We start from the raw sequence: 21,518 nt of genomic DNA on the forward strand, positions 1-21,518 counted from the left end.
ATTTATTTTTTAGCAAGCGCTCGATATAAACGCTTCAATTATCGTCCTAGTATATCTTCGTGTTTCGAGTTTCTATCGTTTCTATTAATACCACATAGGTGAGGTGCGTTTGGAACAATTATCTTGTTCAAACTGTATTTTTTAAATTAATCAGGATATTCATATGAAGATTTGATGATGTGTTAACTATTTTCGATCCTATACTATGCGGACTTGATATTCTACTTCATTCAATTCCTTTGAGTTTTAATACATGAAACATAGTCTTTTATATTATAAGTTAATTTAATAGCAATATACCAACGTACATACGTTATTAATTTCAAAATTCTGAAAAAGCAATTGGGTCAAAGGTTTTTGATTATTACTTTTACATGAATTGCTTATTGCAATATGATCGTTTCACATAGTATGTCAATTGCTCATTGAGATATTAATTAAAGCCGTTGAATGTAAATTGCGCAAAAAGTTTCAAAGAATATAAACTTCGAAAGGGTTAACGATAACTCTATGCGAGTACATTAAAACTATCGGTGCATATTGACATTCCGCCTTGAAATGCATGCATCTTTAGGTAAATTGCAGAAGTGACAATCGAATCGTCGGAAGTCAACGAAGACTGGTATAAACAGAAATGAACAAAGAAAGTACGAATCATGAATTTAATCGAGTGGAAATTCATCAGAAGCGCGACGATCGATGAATATTTAAAACATCAATGGTTAAACTAAGCCACCGTCAATGCGGCCGAACAAAAGCTCGGTCGTTGGCTATGGATAGGTGCGGCAAAACGATGAACACCTCTGTGAAAATCCTCTTTCTATGCCTAGCACGTTCGTCCACTTGTTTGCAGCTTTACCGCTCTCTTGGAACGAAGAATCGACAGCGGTACGGTTTTGGTGTTTTCTTCTTCTATGTTTCTATTCAGGAACAACCAAACCAAGAAACCAGGAAGTCAAGCCGAAACAGAGGAAGGATTTGAATAAATTATTTGTCGTCGTAAATCTAAATCCTCTGTGACCAGTTTCTTCTTCCTCGCGCCGTTGAACTCGAAACATCTGTACGCTCGGTAGGTACAGAGTCTGGCGATTCCGTACAATGTCGTGCTTTTTGATAGGAAACGATTCGTTTTACTCAACGGATACATCATTCCCTGTTGACGAGAAAGTCAAATCGTTAAAACAGCATATGTTTGACTGATCGACGTAAGCCGTGATATATCGCGATGGAAACATGCGTCAAAGATGGATAGGTGGAATAAATGTGAACTTTCCTTGACAGTTTAAAAACAACAAGAAAGTTTCATCCTATTTTGTTCGGGTATAGCATAATCGATGAAAAATACCGGAGCTACCGAGTAGTTACTATACGCAACATGGGAAAAGTTTACAGAGAAATCTATGCAAACGCTTCAAAGTGTTCCCTGGTAAATATTACACGCGACTTGGGGAACGGTTCTTCAACTTCTGCAAGCGAAAATAAGAAAATCTTCGAGAACAACTTCTTCCAAAAATAAACGTCCGTTCTTGAGTAAATCGTACCAGCCAAACTTGAAGAGATGGTTCGAGCAATCGAAATGTATAGTACACTCGTACATACGTGTGTGTACGTATTCGTATGTAGTAGCTAGGAAACCCGTCGACTCATCGATTTCTTGGTCGTCCAAAAGCATCGACAGCTTCTTCCTCCAGAACATACAGGAAGGGTTCGAACATACAGACGAAGATCAAATAAAGCTCCTTCCTTCCTGGGATCGCTCCGCTCTCGGCTCATCTTAAACCATTTCGACCGACCACTTTCATCGCTATAAACAACGTAACCCCTAGCCTTGCGCTGCGGAAGAGCCTTCCACCGTCCCACAATTAATCGTCCGATAATATACTCTTGTGCAAGCGATTTAATCGAGCTGGTGAAATGTCTTAGGCATTAAATTTCATTCCACACTCGTTGATCAAGAATTAACCAATGTACGTTGTATGCATAAAACGTACACGTAAGAAATTGATAATAAAAGGACGCGTAGAGGAAGAAACCAAGCAAAGAGAAGACGTAATTCTGGTCCTATCGGTAAAACGATCGTGGACGGCAAAGAGAGATATCGGTAGCAGATCAATTTCATGGCTATGCCAGCCGTGAATCACTGACCGTTTGGGGACACTTAAACAGCTATATCGAGACGCACAGGAAGGTATGTAGGCCGCGTTCAGGTGCGAATATCGTACACAGGCCGCCTAGACGATTGTATATAGATCGCGAAATCTAGCAATCCGCTGAATAATTGCTCAATTCAATACGTAATCATGCTACTTCCTGTTCGCTACCCTCCGTTCATACTGTCTGCCTTGCACGATCGCTTGCCTACCTCCCAATAGGGATATAATCCCGTTTAAGCCGGTTATAAGCATACCCTAGTACGAGGTGGAAGTACATTATGTTCATAGACCTGCTACACGTACGAAGACTGCACGCCCTTTAAGCTACTGGTACTACGTCTTCCGGAATTTCTCACTAACAGAGAGTTTCATTAATCAAGCTTTCTAGTATCGATACATCCCCTGGTAAATTAATTTTCATCGTTGAGTATTCTGTGATTTTGAGCGTTTAGATGCAGTGAATATTTTACGTGGAACTAGTTTCGTATTTGGTTCATTGACTAATATTTACCTAGAATCTACCTACAAAGTCAAATTGAACCATGGTTATGTATAAGTCTTGCTCATTAATAGAAATTCTCATTAAAGTCGTTATTCAAATATTTCTGAATATTTCCTAATTGCATCCTTAATTACGCAATTAATTGTAGATACGTCGAATTGTTTTACAATATAGCGTAATCGTTGTTGTTCTTGCTGCACCTACACCACATCTTTCTTTTTCTTTTATTGGTAAAATTTCTTTTTTCTGAAACGTTATTCCCCTGCGTTATTTTCTTCCCTTCTAGAATTTCTTTCCTTGTGCATTTGCATTGTTTCCTCTATCCTTGGAATTCCTCCTTGCTTTAAACGCTCGAGGTTGGTTCTCTTGTTTCAGAATTCTTGTTAAATATCCCAATATCATATATCTTTCTTCAACTGAAAAAGTTTTTTTGAGTCTCAATCTTATCATAGTAAAGTATACTTCAACAAAATAGTGCTAAGAAAAAGTCTTTATTACAATTGACTGAAGAACTTCATAGAATGAATATTGCTTATATGTTAAATAGTTGGCAACATAGGCATCTAACATCCTGGTACTTGTAAAAATCGAAAACACAGAAATAGATTGAGACTTCACGCTCTTTCCTTTAACAAATCCCAAAGAAGGATGGTTAACCTGCGAATAGCACTGTTTATTGGCAATTTTAATTTCTACAAATGATATATATTAATCAATGAAAATGATGTATCATATAATTTTTTTAATATTAAAGAAATATATAATAAATTAATTATTAGATAGTAATAATTACTAAAAAGGAACAGAAATAATTCAACAAAGAGGTCAAAAGAAATTTTGTATTAAAAACCTACAAAGATAAAGATTCTGAACCCTAGAACTACGTAAATGTAAACTATATCTTAGCACTGATCGAGTTCCGAGTAAAAGATGAAGAATACTACATGGAACCTGAATGTCGCTACAAAAGTTAGTATCCGTATTTGACGCTTTAATTTAGAACCTTACAATAAGCCAACTCTTATATTTTATTATAAGTTTAGCTGAATAGTTAACGAAAGTTTGTGGAGATTTTTAATAGAATGTACCGATGATACGTGACATTACATATATAGAATCGACGATTGGCCTAATTTTCGTTATCCTTTCATGGTACAAATTACGGTACGGTTGCTGATCAAAGAAGCGGTATTATACAGTCACTTGCTCAGTTCTATTATCGATTACGCTTTTTTGTCACTTTCACGTACTCCGAATAGTATGGACGCTTGAGCGAGCTAACCGTGACTCGCAGCATTGTTCCCAAAGCACTTTATCACCTACTTATCGGAACTTCAAATAAATCGCATTAACGACAAATTGAATCGCTCTCTACGCATGAGAGACGGATGATTAATCCGCCGAAGAAGCAAGATAGGTTCAATCTTCTCAGACAATTCTTCGAAACTTTTATTTTATTTATCATAAAAATAAAGGAGGACGAAGAAGAAATATAAAATCGCGCTGGAATTGATAGAAGATATTTCTTGTTGTAACTCGAAAGGTAGAAGCGTTTCTATTTTCAACAAGATCATCCAAGTTGCGGTTGTTTACAACATTGAGAAACGATATTACAAGCGAGTTTAATATTTGCAGTTTCAGCTGGGAAATATGTAATTCGCGTTGAATACGATGCAACATCGTTTGAACGCAACGTTATCGTTTTATTACCGAGAAGGTAAGCGTTGCCGGCAGTCTCGGGCCTTTTCGCTTTATTGACGCCGCAACCACGGATGGCCATACCGATTCAATCGTAAGTCGAGGCAAAATTATACAATGGATCGTACACGTCGAACAAGAGAGGTCAACGGGACGATATTGGACGTTGGAAGTTCGCGCACTGTTGAAACCGTAACTCGATTCACGACGACGTTTCACTGTTCGTTTCGGTTTCACGATGTTACCGCGAACTTTCCTGGCAAATTCCCGATATTTACATGCAAACGGAGATTTAATAAAACATCGAACGCGACGAATTTCAAGGAATCGACATCTTGAAAACATACGTAGTCACACGTGTCGCGTGAATCGATAATATACGACCAGGTCGGAAACATGTAAATGCGGTGAACAGCCAAAACTCCAACTAGTTTCGACCAACTGAAAATTCTATTACTAGGATATTTCGTAATGTCTGCTTCAGCAAAACTTTCCGTTGGAAATGGAACATATTTCGCTATTGAATGATTAGTATTTCTTGCATTGCTACGTCTGACACAGCATATTGTTAACACAGCCGAGAGGAAAAACGATAGATGAAACTGTTGAAGCATGCATGATGCATGATGAATTTTTTAACTGCAGAATATAGAAAAACACAATCATTTTCTAAACACAAGCTTTCATCCAAACTATTTGGTCCAGAGTTTTCACAATTGGAGCAGTTTTTCTATGTTTGCAGCTCTTATTTAGGATTTCATTATTTGCACAGCGTATTTAAAATTACTGATAGTTAACAAAACGCTATGTCTCCGACTGTGAGATGACTATGCACGCAGATAAGTTAGACAATTACAATAATCGCATTGAAATCTTCGCTTAACCTATTCATCTATCAGCAAATATTATCCTCATTCGGAATTCTATGGAGTTTCATACACGTTGGCTGCCAGAATTGACAGAAAGCAATATACAGACAAAGACATATGTAAGCATCATGCGAGCAGAAGTTACGAGATTTCGTTTTACGATCTTACTCAGATAACTTAGCACAGTATCAACGCTTGATGGTCCGTTCGAACATCCCTTACAGTGGTTACGCCTAACAACCGATGCATTCGATTTACAAACAGGCACAACCTACCGTGTTATTGGACACGTTCCTATCTGTACCCATTATTCGTCACGTGCGCACGCGGTGTCCAAGCTGTAAATTATGCTGGCCGTATAATGTCAGCTTGAATCCCTAAATCGAATCAAAATCTCACGTACCGACGATTGGTGGGTTCCATCTACAAATATTTGTCTATGCTAGTAACGAGAATGCTATCTGGTGTAGAACAACGCTTATCTCACTGGTTTGACATGGCCGTATATGGAAAAGATAGCGAGAAGCGATTAATACATTTCCAAAGAGTTTTCATTTTCTTGTATATTATATTAGGTCGTCCGAAATAATAAACGCACAATGTTTTTTGTTTTATATTAGTTTATTGAATTATGCACGAACGTAATAAAAAAATAGAACGAAATGGATCATACCTAATTCAATAAAATAATATAAAAGAGAAATTGTTGTTTATCTATTATCACCTTATGAAACGAAACAACCTAATATATTATTATATCTGTAAATATCTATGTATTATATATTCTATTTGGGAGACACATTATATGTATATATATATATATATATTTATTGACATAACATAGGTATAATTAAGTTTATGTTAGTCATGTAGTTCCTGAATAGTAATTAATAACAAAAAGGAGAAACATTAACGTTTTTATGAGAGGAGGCATTCATTCTTCATCTATTCGCTGCTCTTATAAAATATAAATTTTCTTTGTAAAATTATGGTTTTCTTCCTTGCCGCTTATTTCCTCAATTTTTTAATCCGCTACTATAGTTTGTAACTTAATAAAGTCAGATTATCTTCCTTTATTAAATTTCCTATCCATACTTTCAATATAAAAATTCATATCCGAGAACCTTGAATTCTGCAGATTCAGATACAAAGTCCAACGTCTTATTCGTCACGAGTGTCCTTCTCCATTTCATAAAGAAATAGAACAGACGTTATATTGGTGCTTAATATTCCAATCTGCCCTTAGCGCTACATTTCATCGATTAAAGAAACAATATTCATTTCCGATTTATTAAGAAAGGCTTAAATAATAACACTCCACTGTAGAATTAGTCATAAGACAGGTGAACGTGATAATCGATTTTCTTAAAATATAAGAAGACTCAATATACTGTGAATGTTTAGTATTGAGAAATGTACCTATAAAAATATGCAAAATATACAAAAATATATAAAATATCTGAACTAAAATACTTCTTATAATATTTAAGGAATGAAGCCAATTTCTATTCAGGTTCCATTCTTTTAGTTGTATTTGTACAAATATCAATTTCTATAGACATTCGCGGTATATTAATGAGTTGTCATATTTTAATTTCGTTATCGTTATTCGAATTGAGAGAATTTTTTCTCAAAGCGGCCAAGAGAATAAACGAGAGCAGGACACGATCGCTAAGGAACCGACAGGAAATCGGGCGACCTTTTCTTACCGAGCACTCCCAGTCCATTAGCCAATAGTTGACTTAATGCCCGATCATTCGATTACAGGGCGTCGAGACTTTTCCGCCGTTTTCATCGTGGAAGTTTCAAGTTCCGCCTCGCGATTAAGTTAAAATGCAATTTTCTTTTCTGACCCTCGCTCTGCCTCTTCTTTTCTCCTGCGTGGGTGTTTCTGCCTTTTATTTCTACGTTGGTTCTTTATTTTATCCTGGTGCTCTGATTCAAAGAGAGAAAAAGAAAAAAGATAGAAAAAGGAAAGAAGACGGAGAAGACGTGAAAGAAAGAAAAGGAAGGATTAAGCCAGGAACTTTGGTTACGACCGGTAATCCGTGCCGATGTGACGCTTATTATTCTTTTATTTGACGGAACCAGAGCACGAGGGGACTTCGTGGTTGCAAGTAGATGAGGGTAATCAGGCCTCGTGGTCGCGTCGAATGAAAAAGTTGCGTCAGTACCGGAGGAAGGGACAAACGAGATGAAAATTGCGTGGTTGGCCATGAATATCTATACAAATTCAATTCTTTGCTCGAATTCGTCAGCGGTTTCTTTAATGCTACCCAAGAATTTCTGTATCTTAAACACGTTCTACGTTAACAAATCAACGATATATCCTCAAAAGATAAAGATAAATATTATTTCATCACTGGATAACAATACTATCACATTTTAAAAGATATCATCTGCGCTACAGATCTCTGACACAACATTTACTAAGACGAATAAAATGAGTCTGAGAAGTAAATATGACGTGAAAAGACGACGAAACAGAATTCAAAGGGAAGATTCTATCCTCGCAAGGTGGTGAGATGAAATAGTCTCGAAAGACCAAGGACAAGCGACAAGATAAGGATTTATGAGCGAGATATTAATATGGACAGCCGGTGTTGTCTCTCGGGCCGAAAATGTAATAGAGAACTAAGAAACTCGCTCGACGAAGGAAAGAAATGAAGGGAAAGAAACGGCAGACACGAAGAATACCCCTGATGCAGGAAGAAGAGTGGTGGTGAGTTGCGAGACTCTTTTACTTGATGCACTCACGTGAAATAAAATAATGAGGATGTGAAAGAGGAGAGGAAAAAATGAAAGCTATTTGGAAGAATAATGCAGTTCGCGTTGAGATGCACGCATTGGAATACATTATGTTCTTATTACCCGTGGTGATAGCCAGGCGGCTAGGTAGGTGGACATTGTTGTTATTTTCTGACAACGTCAATGCCGGGGTCACGGCTAAATACCTACTAAAGATTTCCCTGGAGGTTAGTCAGACATAAAACCGGTAAATAATGCAATATGCCGAGAGTGTATCCTCTCGGTAGTTATTTACACTCGTTCCAATCGCAAACAATGAATATTCAACGTAGCGCGAGCGAATTAGCGAAGATTCCGATACATAACGTTAATGAGAGCACGTAGACACGCGCCGGTGGTCGAAGAAAAGAGAGGACAAGGCAGTGAGACGAAGCCGAATTGGAAGTGTACGATTCGGCTGAAAAATAGCTTCCATGCCGCTCGTGGAAACAACGTTCGACAAAATTCGGCAAGTAACGGTGGAAGGTCGAGAAACTACTGCAACTACTCGACGCGACGCGACGTTTCAATTGCTTCCGCGCGTTCGATAACCTTCCGGTTCTGTTGCATTTAGCTTCCATGTTTAATCGAACTCTCTGCTCTATCTCTATGGATTCGAAAAGGGAGCAGTTTAAAATATGGCAATTTACGAAAGTAGATACAAATCTATAATGCGCTACGTTGGCAAAAGTCCATGTTCGGAACTGTACACTGTGCGTTTACGAAGTTTTAGAGGCGGGAAATTGATACAAAATTATATTCTCAAGGAAATAATTTCGTTCTTTTGCTTTTAACATAATTTTAAGTTCGTGCATCAAGTAGCTGAGAATTGAAGCTTTTGAATTCTTGGGTGAATACTAGTTGTAGACTTACTGTTTAATTCACGTTACGTCAGTTTGCGTGTCAAGAATTAAACCTCTTAAGCGCGATTTCTTAATGCAGATTCTAAATTCGGTGAATAAGAAGATAGTTCAAATTATTGCAAGATATGAAAACAAGAATTTAGTTGACAATCCAAAGCAATAGTATTGAAATATTACTTCAACAAAGATTATATGGACACTGCCAAACACATCTAATCATACTAATGAAACTTTGCGTAACACGAATTCAAATATTTTAATGATCAATTTTTATGAACTTGCTGAAATATTTCGATGATCAATCATTAACAAGTATTATCAGAAGGCTTAAGTGGCGCTATCTGAAAAAGACCAAAGTATAAAACTTCATAGACAGATTGTGTACATTGTGTGTCTTTTCATTGGTGGTATACGTGGAAATTAATCAACTTCCACACATCGTTATAACTCAATGCGTCAAAATCACTAACCAATCATTCCGTCCGATCTAGCAGCGTGCTTATTTAATCGTGAAAGCAGTAACATGCGTATCAATAGAACCAGCGTGATCGTTCGTTTGTCCAACGTTTCACTGCTCTCAAAGTTCAATAACATCGGTCCTGTCGTTGTATATTAGCCACGCTCGACTAACATCTGTAAAAGTTGCGTTCAATTTTTTTCTCCCGCTAATCAGCCGTTGCGTTTTCCATCGAAACAAGCGGTCGTGCATCGATAGTCGAAAGACCCAGTGGCAGTGGTCGTGGGCCAAGTGGAAATTCAATATATCGAGTGTACCGCTTCTGTTCAATCCCTCTACCTTTCTCTCTCAATCCACATCCCCTGCACACCTTTTCATTCTTTTGCCCTCGTCCACTTCTATCGGGATGAGTGCCCTATGGTACGGTGTGTACAGTATCTACGCACCAGCATTGTGCAGAAGTCACGCTTCGCTTTATTGAAAAGCCGCCTTCTCTCTCGCGAATGGGCCGTGCCACAACGGAAATTGCAGGTGAATTCTTTGTGAACAGTTGCCTGGATCCACTGTTCGGTATTCGGGCGAGAACTTTTTGAAGGGCATGTGAAAGGATAAATGAATGGACTTGGTAGGCGTGCACGTTGATTGAAACAAGTGTGTGCCGTTGTAACGAAATGTTTTGTATGGAGAAATTCGTGTAGAGGTAATAAGAGAAGAAGGGAAAAAATGGGCGAGTAAGAAAATATTGATGGGGAATGCCGAACGGGTTGAAATTCGACGATGAAACGGAAAAATTACGTGGTAATTTGTAGTTTAATTAAATTGTGATATACAGTATATCATAGAAGTATTTGAACATTCAATTGTCCATTATTTATTCAATGAGATCATCTTTAACACTTACATGCTTAAGATGGCTATTAACACAGTATAGTAATTTTTTAAGCATCTTGTAACATCTACATACATTTTCAGATATGTTTCAAACTTTGTTAATGTAACGATAGTCGTGTCTCGTTAGAATGCTGATAAAATTTCAGAATGTTTCGTATAACACACATAATATATTTATTAAAGTTAAAGTTATTTGTACAAATGTTCGGATATTTTCGTGGGCTGCTACATATTGTATATGTGTTGATCTTACGCTAGAAAAATGGATACTTTCAATTCGAAGGAAGAAAAATGATATTTCGATAAAATGAAAATGGAAACAATCTCGTTAGAAAGAAAAAGAAAAATGATATTTAATAGAGGAACGGTGAGTAGAAAAATGAGTCGATAGCGAAAAAATCTAATAAAAGCAACGGGACACGATGCTGATAATAAAACGAAACGCATGAAGTTTAAATAAAATGCTGGTGTTTCTTTTAAAACCGGTTGTTCCGGTTTTCTAGCGACCCTAGGTAAAAAATACAACGTAGTTACTTGAATTCGATTCATCCTACATGCAAAACGCTTTAATTAATCCGTGAAATATGCAGTTCGGAAAGTGAATGTCGGTTCTGGCCTGCGTAGTGACCATTTATCGAGGACGCCTAATGAAAATGGAATTTCAATTGCATTTTTTATACGTGACTGTGAAAATGAATGCGGCGGTGTACCCATGCCGACTGTCAAAGGAAAGCGCAACGATATTTAATTAAATTTTCTTTCCGTAAAAATCGGTAGGAAAAAATTTATTGACCCATACAACTACCAGTTATCTCTGTAAAGAAAATGAAATTATAATCTCAAGGAAAATTGGGCCGTGTTTATTTTCAAGTTTGTCCACTTAAAATTGAATATTTCAATTCGAATAAAATCCTCGCGATATGAGAATGAATTTTCATTAGGGGAGCTTTTTAAATCTCGCAGAGTTTAAATAGAAAAGAGGCGTTGCGGGAATATGATTAATGAATAGAAGCGAGCTGTATTTTTTGAAATTTTGAAAAATGAAATTTCACCCCTACGTTTGCTTCATAACTTTGGTGAAGTTTTAGTTATAAAAACTTATGAAGATACGTTTCGTATTTGTGTTAGCGGTAGTTTATGTATGCAAAAAGATTATGTCGTCATTAAATTTTAAACAAATTATTTGTTGCAAAAAATTTCTCGTAAAAAATTATGTTGAAGTGAAATTCCAGTATTCGATATTCCTGCATACACGTTTCCGTTAATTAATTTGATAAATATAAAACATTTGATACTGCTTTCAAAAGTGAAATTACAGAGTTATCCGCTTTGATTTAATATATAAATAAGTATGTGTAACATATATTTGCATATATAAAGCCGAATCAATGTTACAATATCGGATGTATTTTGATATCGGGAACAATTTTTTCATCAAGTATCTATACATATGACAAACTCTTATCCATGTTAAACCACTAACATAAATCACTAACAACTCAACAAATTCAAAGTGCTGGATCTCTTTTCAAAAATACCGATAATTTTTAACAGGAGAAATGGATAATAAAAAAATCCTCTTTATCAATTTTTAAATAAGCAACAATGTAAAACATACATGAAATGTTTCCATAAAGAAATATCAGCAAATAATTAACAATTATTTTGGAAAGAAATTCTTTCTGCATTGAAACGGAATAAATTTAGAATTTTATAAATATTTTCATTCTTTTTATTGACAAACACAGACTAAATTAAGGATAATACGAAACGTATACACATATAATCTAGTATATGAAATTTGTGAAACACAGGGATCAATAAAATCTATACTGAAACGCTCATTAAAACGCTGCCGCTCAAATCATTACTTTAATAACGTTGAAACAATGGTGCATTTACTGGTGATAAAAGTTCTTCGATCATTGAAACGCAAATGCTCGTCAGAAATATTGAACTGTAGCAAACTTATCGATAATAATGATCGAAGATATATGTATATGGTATTCGTAAATGTTTTATCGTGTGAAATTCAAACGACCGATTGTTAAGTACGGCTGGCATCAAAATTTCGTCAAATTTCAATAATCGGCCGCTAATTCGTCATCGATATCAATGCTTCTAGTTACTCGATTAATTATCATTGATTGTGCATATAAATTACATAGGACAGGATTTAATAATTATGTACCTACGTGTACATATCATCAACTAGCTCTTCGAGGATTAGTATACCAATAATTATAATATTGAGGAGTAAAACAATTGTGAAATCTTGTTTAAATTCTGTATTAATCAAAAGTGTAAAGGTTCGTTCAATTCCAACATGCTTTTAATTAAATGTAAAAGAAACGTTTTGTCGTATGGAATTAAATTATACGTTCTCTGTTTATTTCGACGTCTGAAATACGATTTTTCGTTTTCTGTAAAAACATGCTTTACCCGGTTTTGATATTACAAAGGAAAGTGATACATTCTCACAATTTTTCTAAAGCTTTTGATGGATTACATTGTGATAAATATTTAGCAAGAAAACGCTGTATCGTTGACAAAAATATGATAACGAACGTGACGCATTCGGTAGATTGGCTTATGAAAAATTTGGTCTCCACGACGGCTGGAAGGTATTGATGACAGTGAATGACAAATTGAAATTGTAGCCTGAAGGTTCGCGTTTTCGAGATACCGACGTTTATTGTCTCCCGGTAGGTTGCTTACGTATTCCATATTCATCCACTTTGAATATATGTACTTTTTAATGTATCCAAACCGCGTTTCCGCGAACACATTTTTTCATGTTAAACGTGGCAACATTTTTAACGAAATATTAAGCGCATTACAATTCTCGACGCCGTTTGCGATACGGCGACTCATTTGTGCATTTCTCTACCATTATTTCGAAACAAGCAGCTTGATGACGCTGATCAACGGAAGTTTCAACGGGTCGAATAAAAATATCAGAGAACATGAAACGGTTTGTGACGTAGAAAAATCACGTTCCACAGAACTATTTTACAATCAAGCAATACGAGAAATGGCACACGGCTACCTGAAACTTTGCCTTTCTGCACAATCATGCGAATGCTTTGTTAAAAAAAACGAGAGAAAGAGAGAGAGACCGCTCCTCGATTCGACGAAAACATTTGAAACGAACAATCAAAATAAATTCAGGTTAAAAAACGGAAGGAAAAGAAGGAAAAAGAGGAAAATAGAGGACAGTCGGGGTGCGAGTAATCGTTTAATCGTTTCGCCTCCGCTCAATTAAAAGGATTGCCTGATTTATTTCACGCCCTCGGTACTTCGAATTCAGAAAAATAGTGTTCAAAGGCTGCATGGGATGACTTGGATCTTAATTAGCAGACGCGCGCCACGTGCACCGGTCAGACAGAGTTTACGGGTCTTTATCCAGTTTATACATTCAAACGAACCCATTTGTTTCCTACTGATTATTTTTGAGACGATATACGAAGTACAGTCAACAACGCTTTTATGGGCGAGCGACGCGACGCGTTGATTACCTACCAGTTTATATCACTGCCGCTCACACTTGGTCCGGACGCGTTCCATACGCGTTCCACCGACATTTCCCGTTGATATTGACTACTAGCGTCAGTTTTACCATCTAACGACACTAATTTCCCAATGGAAATGTAACCCAGACCGGCTGTCGCGTAATTATAGATGGAACAGTAAAAGTACGCGAGCGTGCAATCGTTTCAGCTGGATCGCAGGATTATTCGCGCGCTCGTACAAGCGGATACTTGAAAAATCGTTAGCGACGTGTTTTAATGGCAATTTCGACGAACTCCATCGGCGTATAAATGAAAAGAGAATGAATGGGGAAACACGAACCTGTGGGCCCAGTTAAATTCATGTTCCATCGCAATCGACCATTGCTGATGACTCTCCGTATCGAATAATCCGCGTTAGCAACGTCTTCTCTACGCCGTGACCGAAGTCTTTCAAGTTTTTTCAACCAATCATCTACATCACCGTGTGAAAAAGCTTTGACTAACTAAGAAAAATGACAGCGGTGGGAAAACCTGGAGTACACTGGGTGTCATGACTATGTAAAACTATCACAGAATTGTCAATTCTTATATGAATATGACAGTGACTCACGGAAGTAAGCGAACACTTACTATAAAAAGTTTGTATGCGTCATATTAACATTTCTTCGCAGTAACAAAGACGAAATTCTATACCACGTTTTAACGAATTTTCTTATTGCTTCCGTTGCGCACCATAACTCTGCAACCCGCTGAAGCCAGATCCTATTATTATTAAATAATTGCAAATTGCGGCTTCCACAAATTCCATAAAAAAAAATAAACAACGCTAAAGGACACCTTCTTTCAGTCGACCACTTCCCCATCCAAAATTTCCTTACGTGTATATCCTACTTGCGTCTTTCAGGATTAGGTTTGAATTGTTCACATCCGCAGGCCGAAAAATCTGAATCTAACATAGGAAAATGCATTTGGAAGCCGAAAAATCTAAACATTGTCCATAGTAACACGTTTGAAGTGATTTGGTTTGGATTTTTTCGTTCCCAAGTACACGTTGAAGTCCAAAAAATCGAAACATAATCCAGACAAGAGCATCTACCACCCAAAAACTACCAAAGCTATTCAAATATTAATTCCTAATAATCTTCTTTTTTTAATTTTGTCAATCAGTTATTTTTAAAAAGAATCATCTTTAGTCGACTATATCATATTATCAATATTATATTTTATCCATGGAGTGATATTAATATAAATAAATAAGAATATCGACAAAAATATACTTATTTGGTTTTCTTCGTTTGATCTTCATACTAAAGTTTTTTAGTGGTTTAATAATTATGAGACGCGTAGTATACAAAATCCTCACTTTCTCTTCTTTATCCAATGATAAAAGTAATTAACCAGATTTTCATTAAATTTCACTGAAATTATTTTCCTATAGTAGCATTCTTTTTTGCAGAACTAGTACGCATAGTATAAAATACGTTTTTACATTATGTGTTCTGCTGTCTTTATGCTATTGTCTTCCGTGAATATCCAAACATACGACGGCTTTCTTTGTCGCGCAATTAGTTATGCAATGCTATCCTCCGGAAACTTGAAGCTGCATTTAGCAGACAACGGACGAACGCGGCACATACAACCATTCTGTCAGAGTTTCTAGAAATAGGCAAAGTCACCGAGCGAGAATAGTTTCGCATTTTTTCGTTCCAGTTACGTACCGCGCAATTCCTGCGGTCCCATAAATCTCTCGTTCCATGTCGACTATACAGCACTCGGTGTAATCGTCCATTTCGTACTAGACTCTCGTCGAATACGATGGTTCTTCTATTCGTTCTCTCGTGAAAGTATATCGAGTATAGCGTGCAGCTTTTCGTTTCTTCCTCTCGAGTTTCATTCGACTCCCCGCAAAATATATGATCGGACTTTTTTCTTGGCATCAGGAATCTAGTCACCGTGTACTGGTGATAAAACTGTTTACACGTCCTAGTATATCTCATCATTTCGCTCATTCCATTTACCCACTAACAGCACACACTATTAATTTAGCCATATTTACCTACTTATTCACCTCCTGAATCCTTAAATGGAGGTTTTGAATGCTGCTGGCTAAATTGGATGAATAAGCTGTTGATTTTTATACATTTATGAGAAATTTGAAGACGCAAACATACACAGAATACATGTAATATTCAAAGGTATAAAAAGTATTCAAACTATAGTGTTCTGTATAATATTTAATAGACAAAACAAATTTCTATCTAGTTTTCATCTGTTTAATTATACATGTATATAAATGATGTTATCATAGGAATCTTCTTCATAGGAATTTTCTTTTTTAGACCACTAGACTACCTTCATTCCCTTTTAAATTAAAAATTATTTGAATAGAATACTAATAGAACCCTAGGAATCTTTTAGAATGTTTCGTGTAATGCTTAAATTATGATTTGATCAGCGCGAAGTCCTGAAATATCTATGAAATCGACGCAAAGTGATTTAAGAAGCTTACGATAAACCGGAGACAATCCTCGAACGTTTCGTCAAAAATTTAATCTGCTTGCCTGCTGAGAGTCTAGAACGCCAGGACTACATTAATTAGACCCACAATTACGGTAATGGGAGAGTTCGTGCATTGCAATTATCGTAGCGCCGCGAAAGCAGTTAATTAAGAGAAATTCAATTAAGCTCTTTCGGCGTGTGCCACGCTCTACGATAGTAAAGGGCAGGTAAAGTCGGCCTGCACGCACCAGACCGATTTCGTAATCGATAAAATTCATTTTGTTTTCCCTTTTCACGATAGTATTAATTTTTGATCATTTCCTTATTCCCCTCGAATAATTAAGAACCGACAACGGTTCGTTATTAAGAACTCTAATTTATAGTTCTTTTCAAGAGTTCTTCTCGAAATACTTTTCCAGTAATTCTAGAGATCCTCCATAGCTTAACGTAATTGAAACTGTCTACCTTGCGGAGCACGTAACAACGCATTACAAGATAATTTCTAAAAATGAGAAAGCGAGCTGAAGGATCGTGTAAATCGCTGGAATTTGAACGGAAAATCGATATGATACACAGAATTATGGCGATCGACCGCTACTTTAGCTGCTTATTTCTCAAATAAACGTTCCATTATCAAAGGATTTAGTCCTAAGATGTCTCAATCAGCGCATGAACATGTACCAACGAAATTATTTTTGAAATAACAGCACTTCGTTGCTCTAGAACCATTTAAAATCAGTGAATTCATTATCGATCAGATGTAACAAACTATGCATCGAAATATCCTTCGTACATAGTACATTTTTTATAAGTATATGGTAGTTTGTACGACTAGGATAAGAGGCATTTCCTTTTTAATTGCAATTCGAATAAAATATTAGAAGAAAAAGATAATCTCCTGTAATTTTATTATATAATAACATTCTTTTCAGAGGAATATCATTCTCACTTCTTCTTTAGTTATTCACAAAAATTTAAAATTGCACAAGCATTAATAGTAGGATATTAAATAGTAAGGTATTTTTCATGTGTTTCGTACAATATTTTTATGACTCGATCTATGTAAAGGAAAATATTGAATTGTATTTAAAAAATATTACGCAATTCCATAATGCATACACGCTATTATTCGCACAAAAGAAATACATCCTCCGCTATCATGTTTTTCTAATTGCAACGAAAGAAGGAACAGATCCCAATTGCACGGACCACTCTGTATATCCATCATCGACGATAGGAATCGGTATGACATCGGTGGAAAAACAAGCGCGATGCCTCCCGGTGGAAAAACAAGCCTCCAAATTGAGCCGCGACAAGCAACTGTAGAACGATGCTATTCGCTCGACGCTTTTGCTACAAAAACAATTTCCGTGGCCGCGTATCAACGAGACAGGAGCGGTGGAAACGTCAGCACGGTCAGAAATTGCCAGAAAAGGCCGATGAAATCGAGGAGAGCCACAAATGGCTTGTTAATATCACGACTGACGCGAAATAAACAGCGTAGTAGTGAGATGGGGTGTCCTTTCGCAGTCATGCCATTCACGGGGGTGGCGCAAGCCATGGGGAATTTTGGAATTAAATACCTCGCTGGAATACTAATTTCGCCGACGTACACTTGTAATTTCTGGGGTGTGGACCGAATATTCCTTTTCTCGCGATACACATAGCCGTTTACTTATCATTCCACGCGTGTCAGAACCGTCAATGAAACCTTTTTCCTCGATAAACGGCAGCGAAACGCGGCAATTTCCATTCCAGCCTCGAAATTACTCCGATTATCGAGGTCAGGAAGGTATGAACTCTCGCCCCGAAACGAGACCGGGCGAAACTATCGAGCACAATAGCGCGTGAAATTCATTAAAGCTCGGCCAGGACCGCGTTTGATTCGCACTCCTCTGTGCCATCGAAATCGTTGCAGTTCCCTTCGCGTGGACGCCGGCGAGATTGAAAGTTGAACATCGTTTGTTTCGACCGATGCTCTCTTCAATTTGTACAGGAATCACAGATCCTCCAAACAATGACTTATCGTTCACTCGACGAAAAGGTTTCTCATAGTTGATGTTGAAGAACAACACTTTTTCTTGTAACTCTTTTCGACACCATGATGATGCGCATAATTTACGGCACGATTCCGTTTAATCGACCAGCATTTTCTTGATTTTTAGTTAAATACCACATGCACGTTTGTAATTGAATAATATCAACTCTGGTTTACTGATATCCGTGTATCCGTGATATCGAATGATTAATCTGATTGGCCAGTTAATGCGCCAGCTGCGATGATAAGCCCATTGAAATGCAGGTAAATTATGTATTGAAATTGTGAGTTGATGGCTTTAAACTGTCGTTCAGATAGGAGCCGACAGGTGCGGCTAATCGACCGACACTCTTTAGGTATTAAGCAAAACTGAAAGTAGAAAGTGACGTTCGATAAAGTAAAAATGGATCATTGATACTTCCAAGTAATTTCTTACAGTTCGTTCGAACATTATCGACAGCAGGGTTCGAGTAATTATAGCTAGCTTGTATAGGTGAGACATTTTCGTATTAAATTACGAAATTTTTTATAATATAGCCATTAACAAAGCAAATCTATCAAGTTATTTCTTCGATCCACGTTACGTATATTATCGCACGCCAAACGACTACCACATTATTTCGTCGAACGTTAAAACATTAATCTTGGAAATAAACGCACGAAATTTTCGTTCATAAACCCTTCAATTGATACTTGTTGATTGGAAAATACAATCGTGACAAATACATCCGACGAACGAACATTAATCGATCTCTGAATACAACCGCCGTTCATCCAGCTAAATTTTCGGTGAACAACGCCGAAATGCCGGATGCAGATTCACCGAGTAAAAGGGGAACAATTAGAAGGACCGTAAAGAAGTAAGGATTTCCTCATTCGGGACACGTAGGCACGGAAGTTCAGCTGTAAAGAACAGCTTGAGAGTGTATTCCCCACGAGGTAACTTCGTCGCCGATCTAGAAAATTCTGTCGAGACTCACGAAGTTAGTCTGAAAGTAGTTGGTAAAGCGTACAAACGGATTTGCAAAGCGAATTTATATGCGGAAATGAATATGTACGAATGAGCGGAGTATTGGCGGCTCGAAAATTCTGCAAAAGTTACGAATAGGACGTTAAAACAGCAGTTGTTTCAGTTCCAATTTACGTTCAATAATTGCATCCTGTTAATATTCATTGAAATGCATAACGGCCCTGTAAAACCATAAGTCCAGCATTGGTGACTGGCCTGTATATATATATGTGCCGGCTTATACGCGGGAAGAAAGTAGAATTTTTTTATCCCACTTCCATCTAAAGCCGCGCTTTTTACCGGCCAGCTGGAATCGTTCGTCGAGAATGCATAATATCCTGATAATGGATATCCTGATTCTTCCTACTTGCGTTTAGTTTTTGCAAAGTCTAATGGATTTCAACCATCCATTTGGATACTTCATGTGATTTATTCATAGCGATATATCGAGAAGATAACAGAATGACAATTTTTAGTTCAAGGATGTCTCGTTGAATGGATAGGGTTTCTTCCAGGGACAATTAAAAGTGTTCAAATATATCGTATATCGCGTGGACAGCTAGAATTGTCAGACGACGTCAGATCAGTGTATCAACGTTCGATTAGTAGGATCGTACACCATCCATCATATTCTCCGCGTTGGATTTACTCAGTGGGATATAAATGTTTGCCCCTGACAGCTTTCTTCGGTACACACAGAACACGGGAAGCTTTTAGTAAAATACGTCGGAAGGTTGTGTCAACTTTGATGTTTTCGTTCGACTTTTCGAACGGATAACGAAATAAAAAAAGAAGCACACGATAAGAAACTCGTGGACTGGCGTATTTCGACTCGCGTTTCGTACCACTCTTTATTAGAATCTTTTCATTTGCAAAACAAATATTTTACAATGTTCAGAACAATCGCGGTGGAACGAAACACCTGAAAGCAGATACCGCGACAGCACGGAAACTTGGAATACAAACTTCCGCCGCACCGGTTTCGCGAAAATCAAGGTAAACCATTCTATGTGGGACAGAAAGCAATTGAGAAATACTGAATCAGCCGGTGAGTTCTATAGATTCGCAATCGCGATGCACGCGAGAAAGAAAACCTCTTATCCGTCAATACGTTACTGCGACGATTGTTCTTCAGTTCGCGAGCCCTTCGTGTAGATATTTTTTGCAACGATGACGTTGAAACAATAAAAGAAGAAACATCATTTTTCCTTTATCGAAGAAAGACTAAAACCTAAAAAAAAGTAGACGTCGTAACACAGAGAAACAGATAATTTATGACAAAAGTAATCACGTTGCAGCGAAAGTTGACCGCGATCGCGACAGTAAAAAATCTTATTATAATGAAGTCCTGTACCTTTATGAATCACGTTGACCAGGAACCACTGACGTGTATGAACCTCAAAGATTCCGCAGCTCACGCGAACCACGCTGATTCCTTCGTCGAACAACTAGGTATGAGAGAAGGAACAAGTTCGAACAAAATCACCCTTGTCGAAAAAACGACAACTTTCTTTCACACGATTATCCACCAGCGCGAGATTGTTTCCGGATCGTATTAGTTCTACGCGAGCTATCCATTTGACCGGCTCCGATTAGGTGGAATAGAAAACGGAAACGAGGACGATACGACACGGCACGACACGATACGATACGAGGTTACGATATCTAGTCGCTGACGGACAGCATGAAACGCGACGACCTCGCTGACGGTACTATGCCAAACGAGAGCGGAAGGCAAACTGGACCGAGCGGCGGAGTCTGCCTTTGGCAGCTGCGTGTTCGGTCTGGTGCCGCTTTCGCCGGCAACGAGGACGGCCACGACTACGACGCCGACGCCGACGCCGACGCCGCTCGTAGCAACGATGGCGCGACGTAGAAACCGCCGGCTAAAGCGCCCTCATCTCGCCCGATCCTGCACCAATATTCCCTCCCAACCTGTTCTCCTATATTCCTCTAGTTTCACCCCTCGCGTTTTCCCTCTCCCCCCTTGATCGTTCTTTCCCACTTTCAGCTCTCTTCCAGCATCGTTCCCGTTCTCCCTATATCGTTCTCTGTCCAATCTATCGCGTTGATCCCACGCTTTTCCTCTCTCCCTCTCCTGTAGTCTCTGGCTCTCCCCACTACTCTATCGATCCTACAGGAAAGGCCCTGTGCCGCGTTCCATTTGCTTCGGCCGAGCGGAGGCTACGAATCGCTCTCGTAGCCGCTCGACTATCTGTTGGTGAAAAGAGTCGACCTGT

The 21,518-nt window shown here is 37.8% G+C and overlaps 1 protein-coding gene across 3 annotated transcripts in view; it reads right to left on the bottom strand.

The window, feature by feature from the left end:
* The window catches only part of LOC100749773 (glutamate receptor ionotropic, kainate 2), a 292,766-nt gene extending 271,666 nt beyond the window's left edge, over nt 1–21,100 (bottom strand). The window contains exon 1 of one of the 3 annotated variants that reach the window (XM_033323710.1): nt 20,633–21,100. The gene's annotated coding sequence lies outside the window, so the exon portion shown is untranslated. The remainder of the gene's footprint in view (nt 1–20,632) is intronic. The other 2 variants (XM_024371152.2, XM_012391720.3) reach the window with 2 other exon arrangements.
* Between the last annotated feature and the right edge of the window lie 418 nt (nt 21,101–21,518).

Source organism: Bombus impatiens, unplaced genomic scaffold (assembly GCF_000188095.3).
Source record: "Bombus impatiens unplaced genomic scaffold, BIMP_2.2 scf_1117, whole genome shotgun sequence".
NCBI lineage: Eukaryota > Metazoa > Arthropoda > Insecta > Hymenoptera > Apidae > Bombus > Bombus impatiens.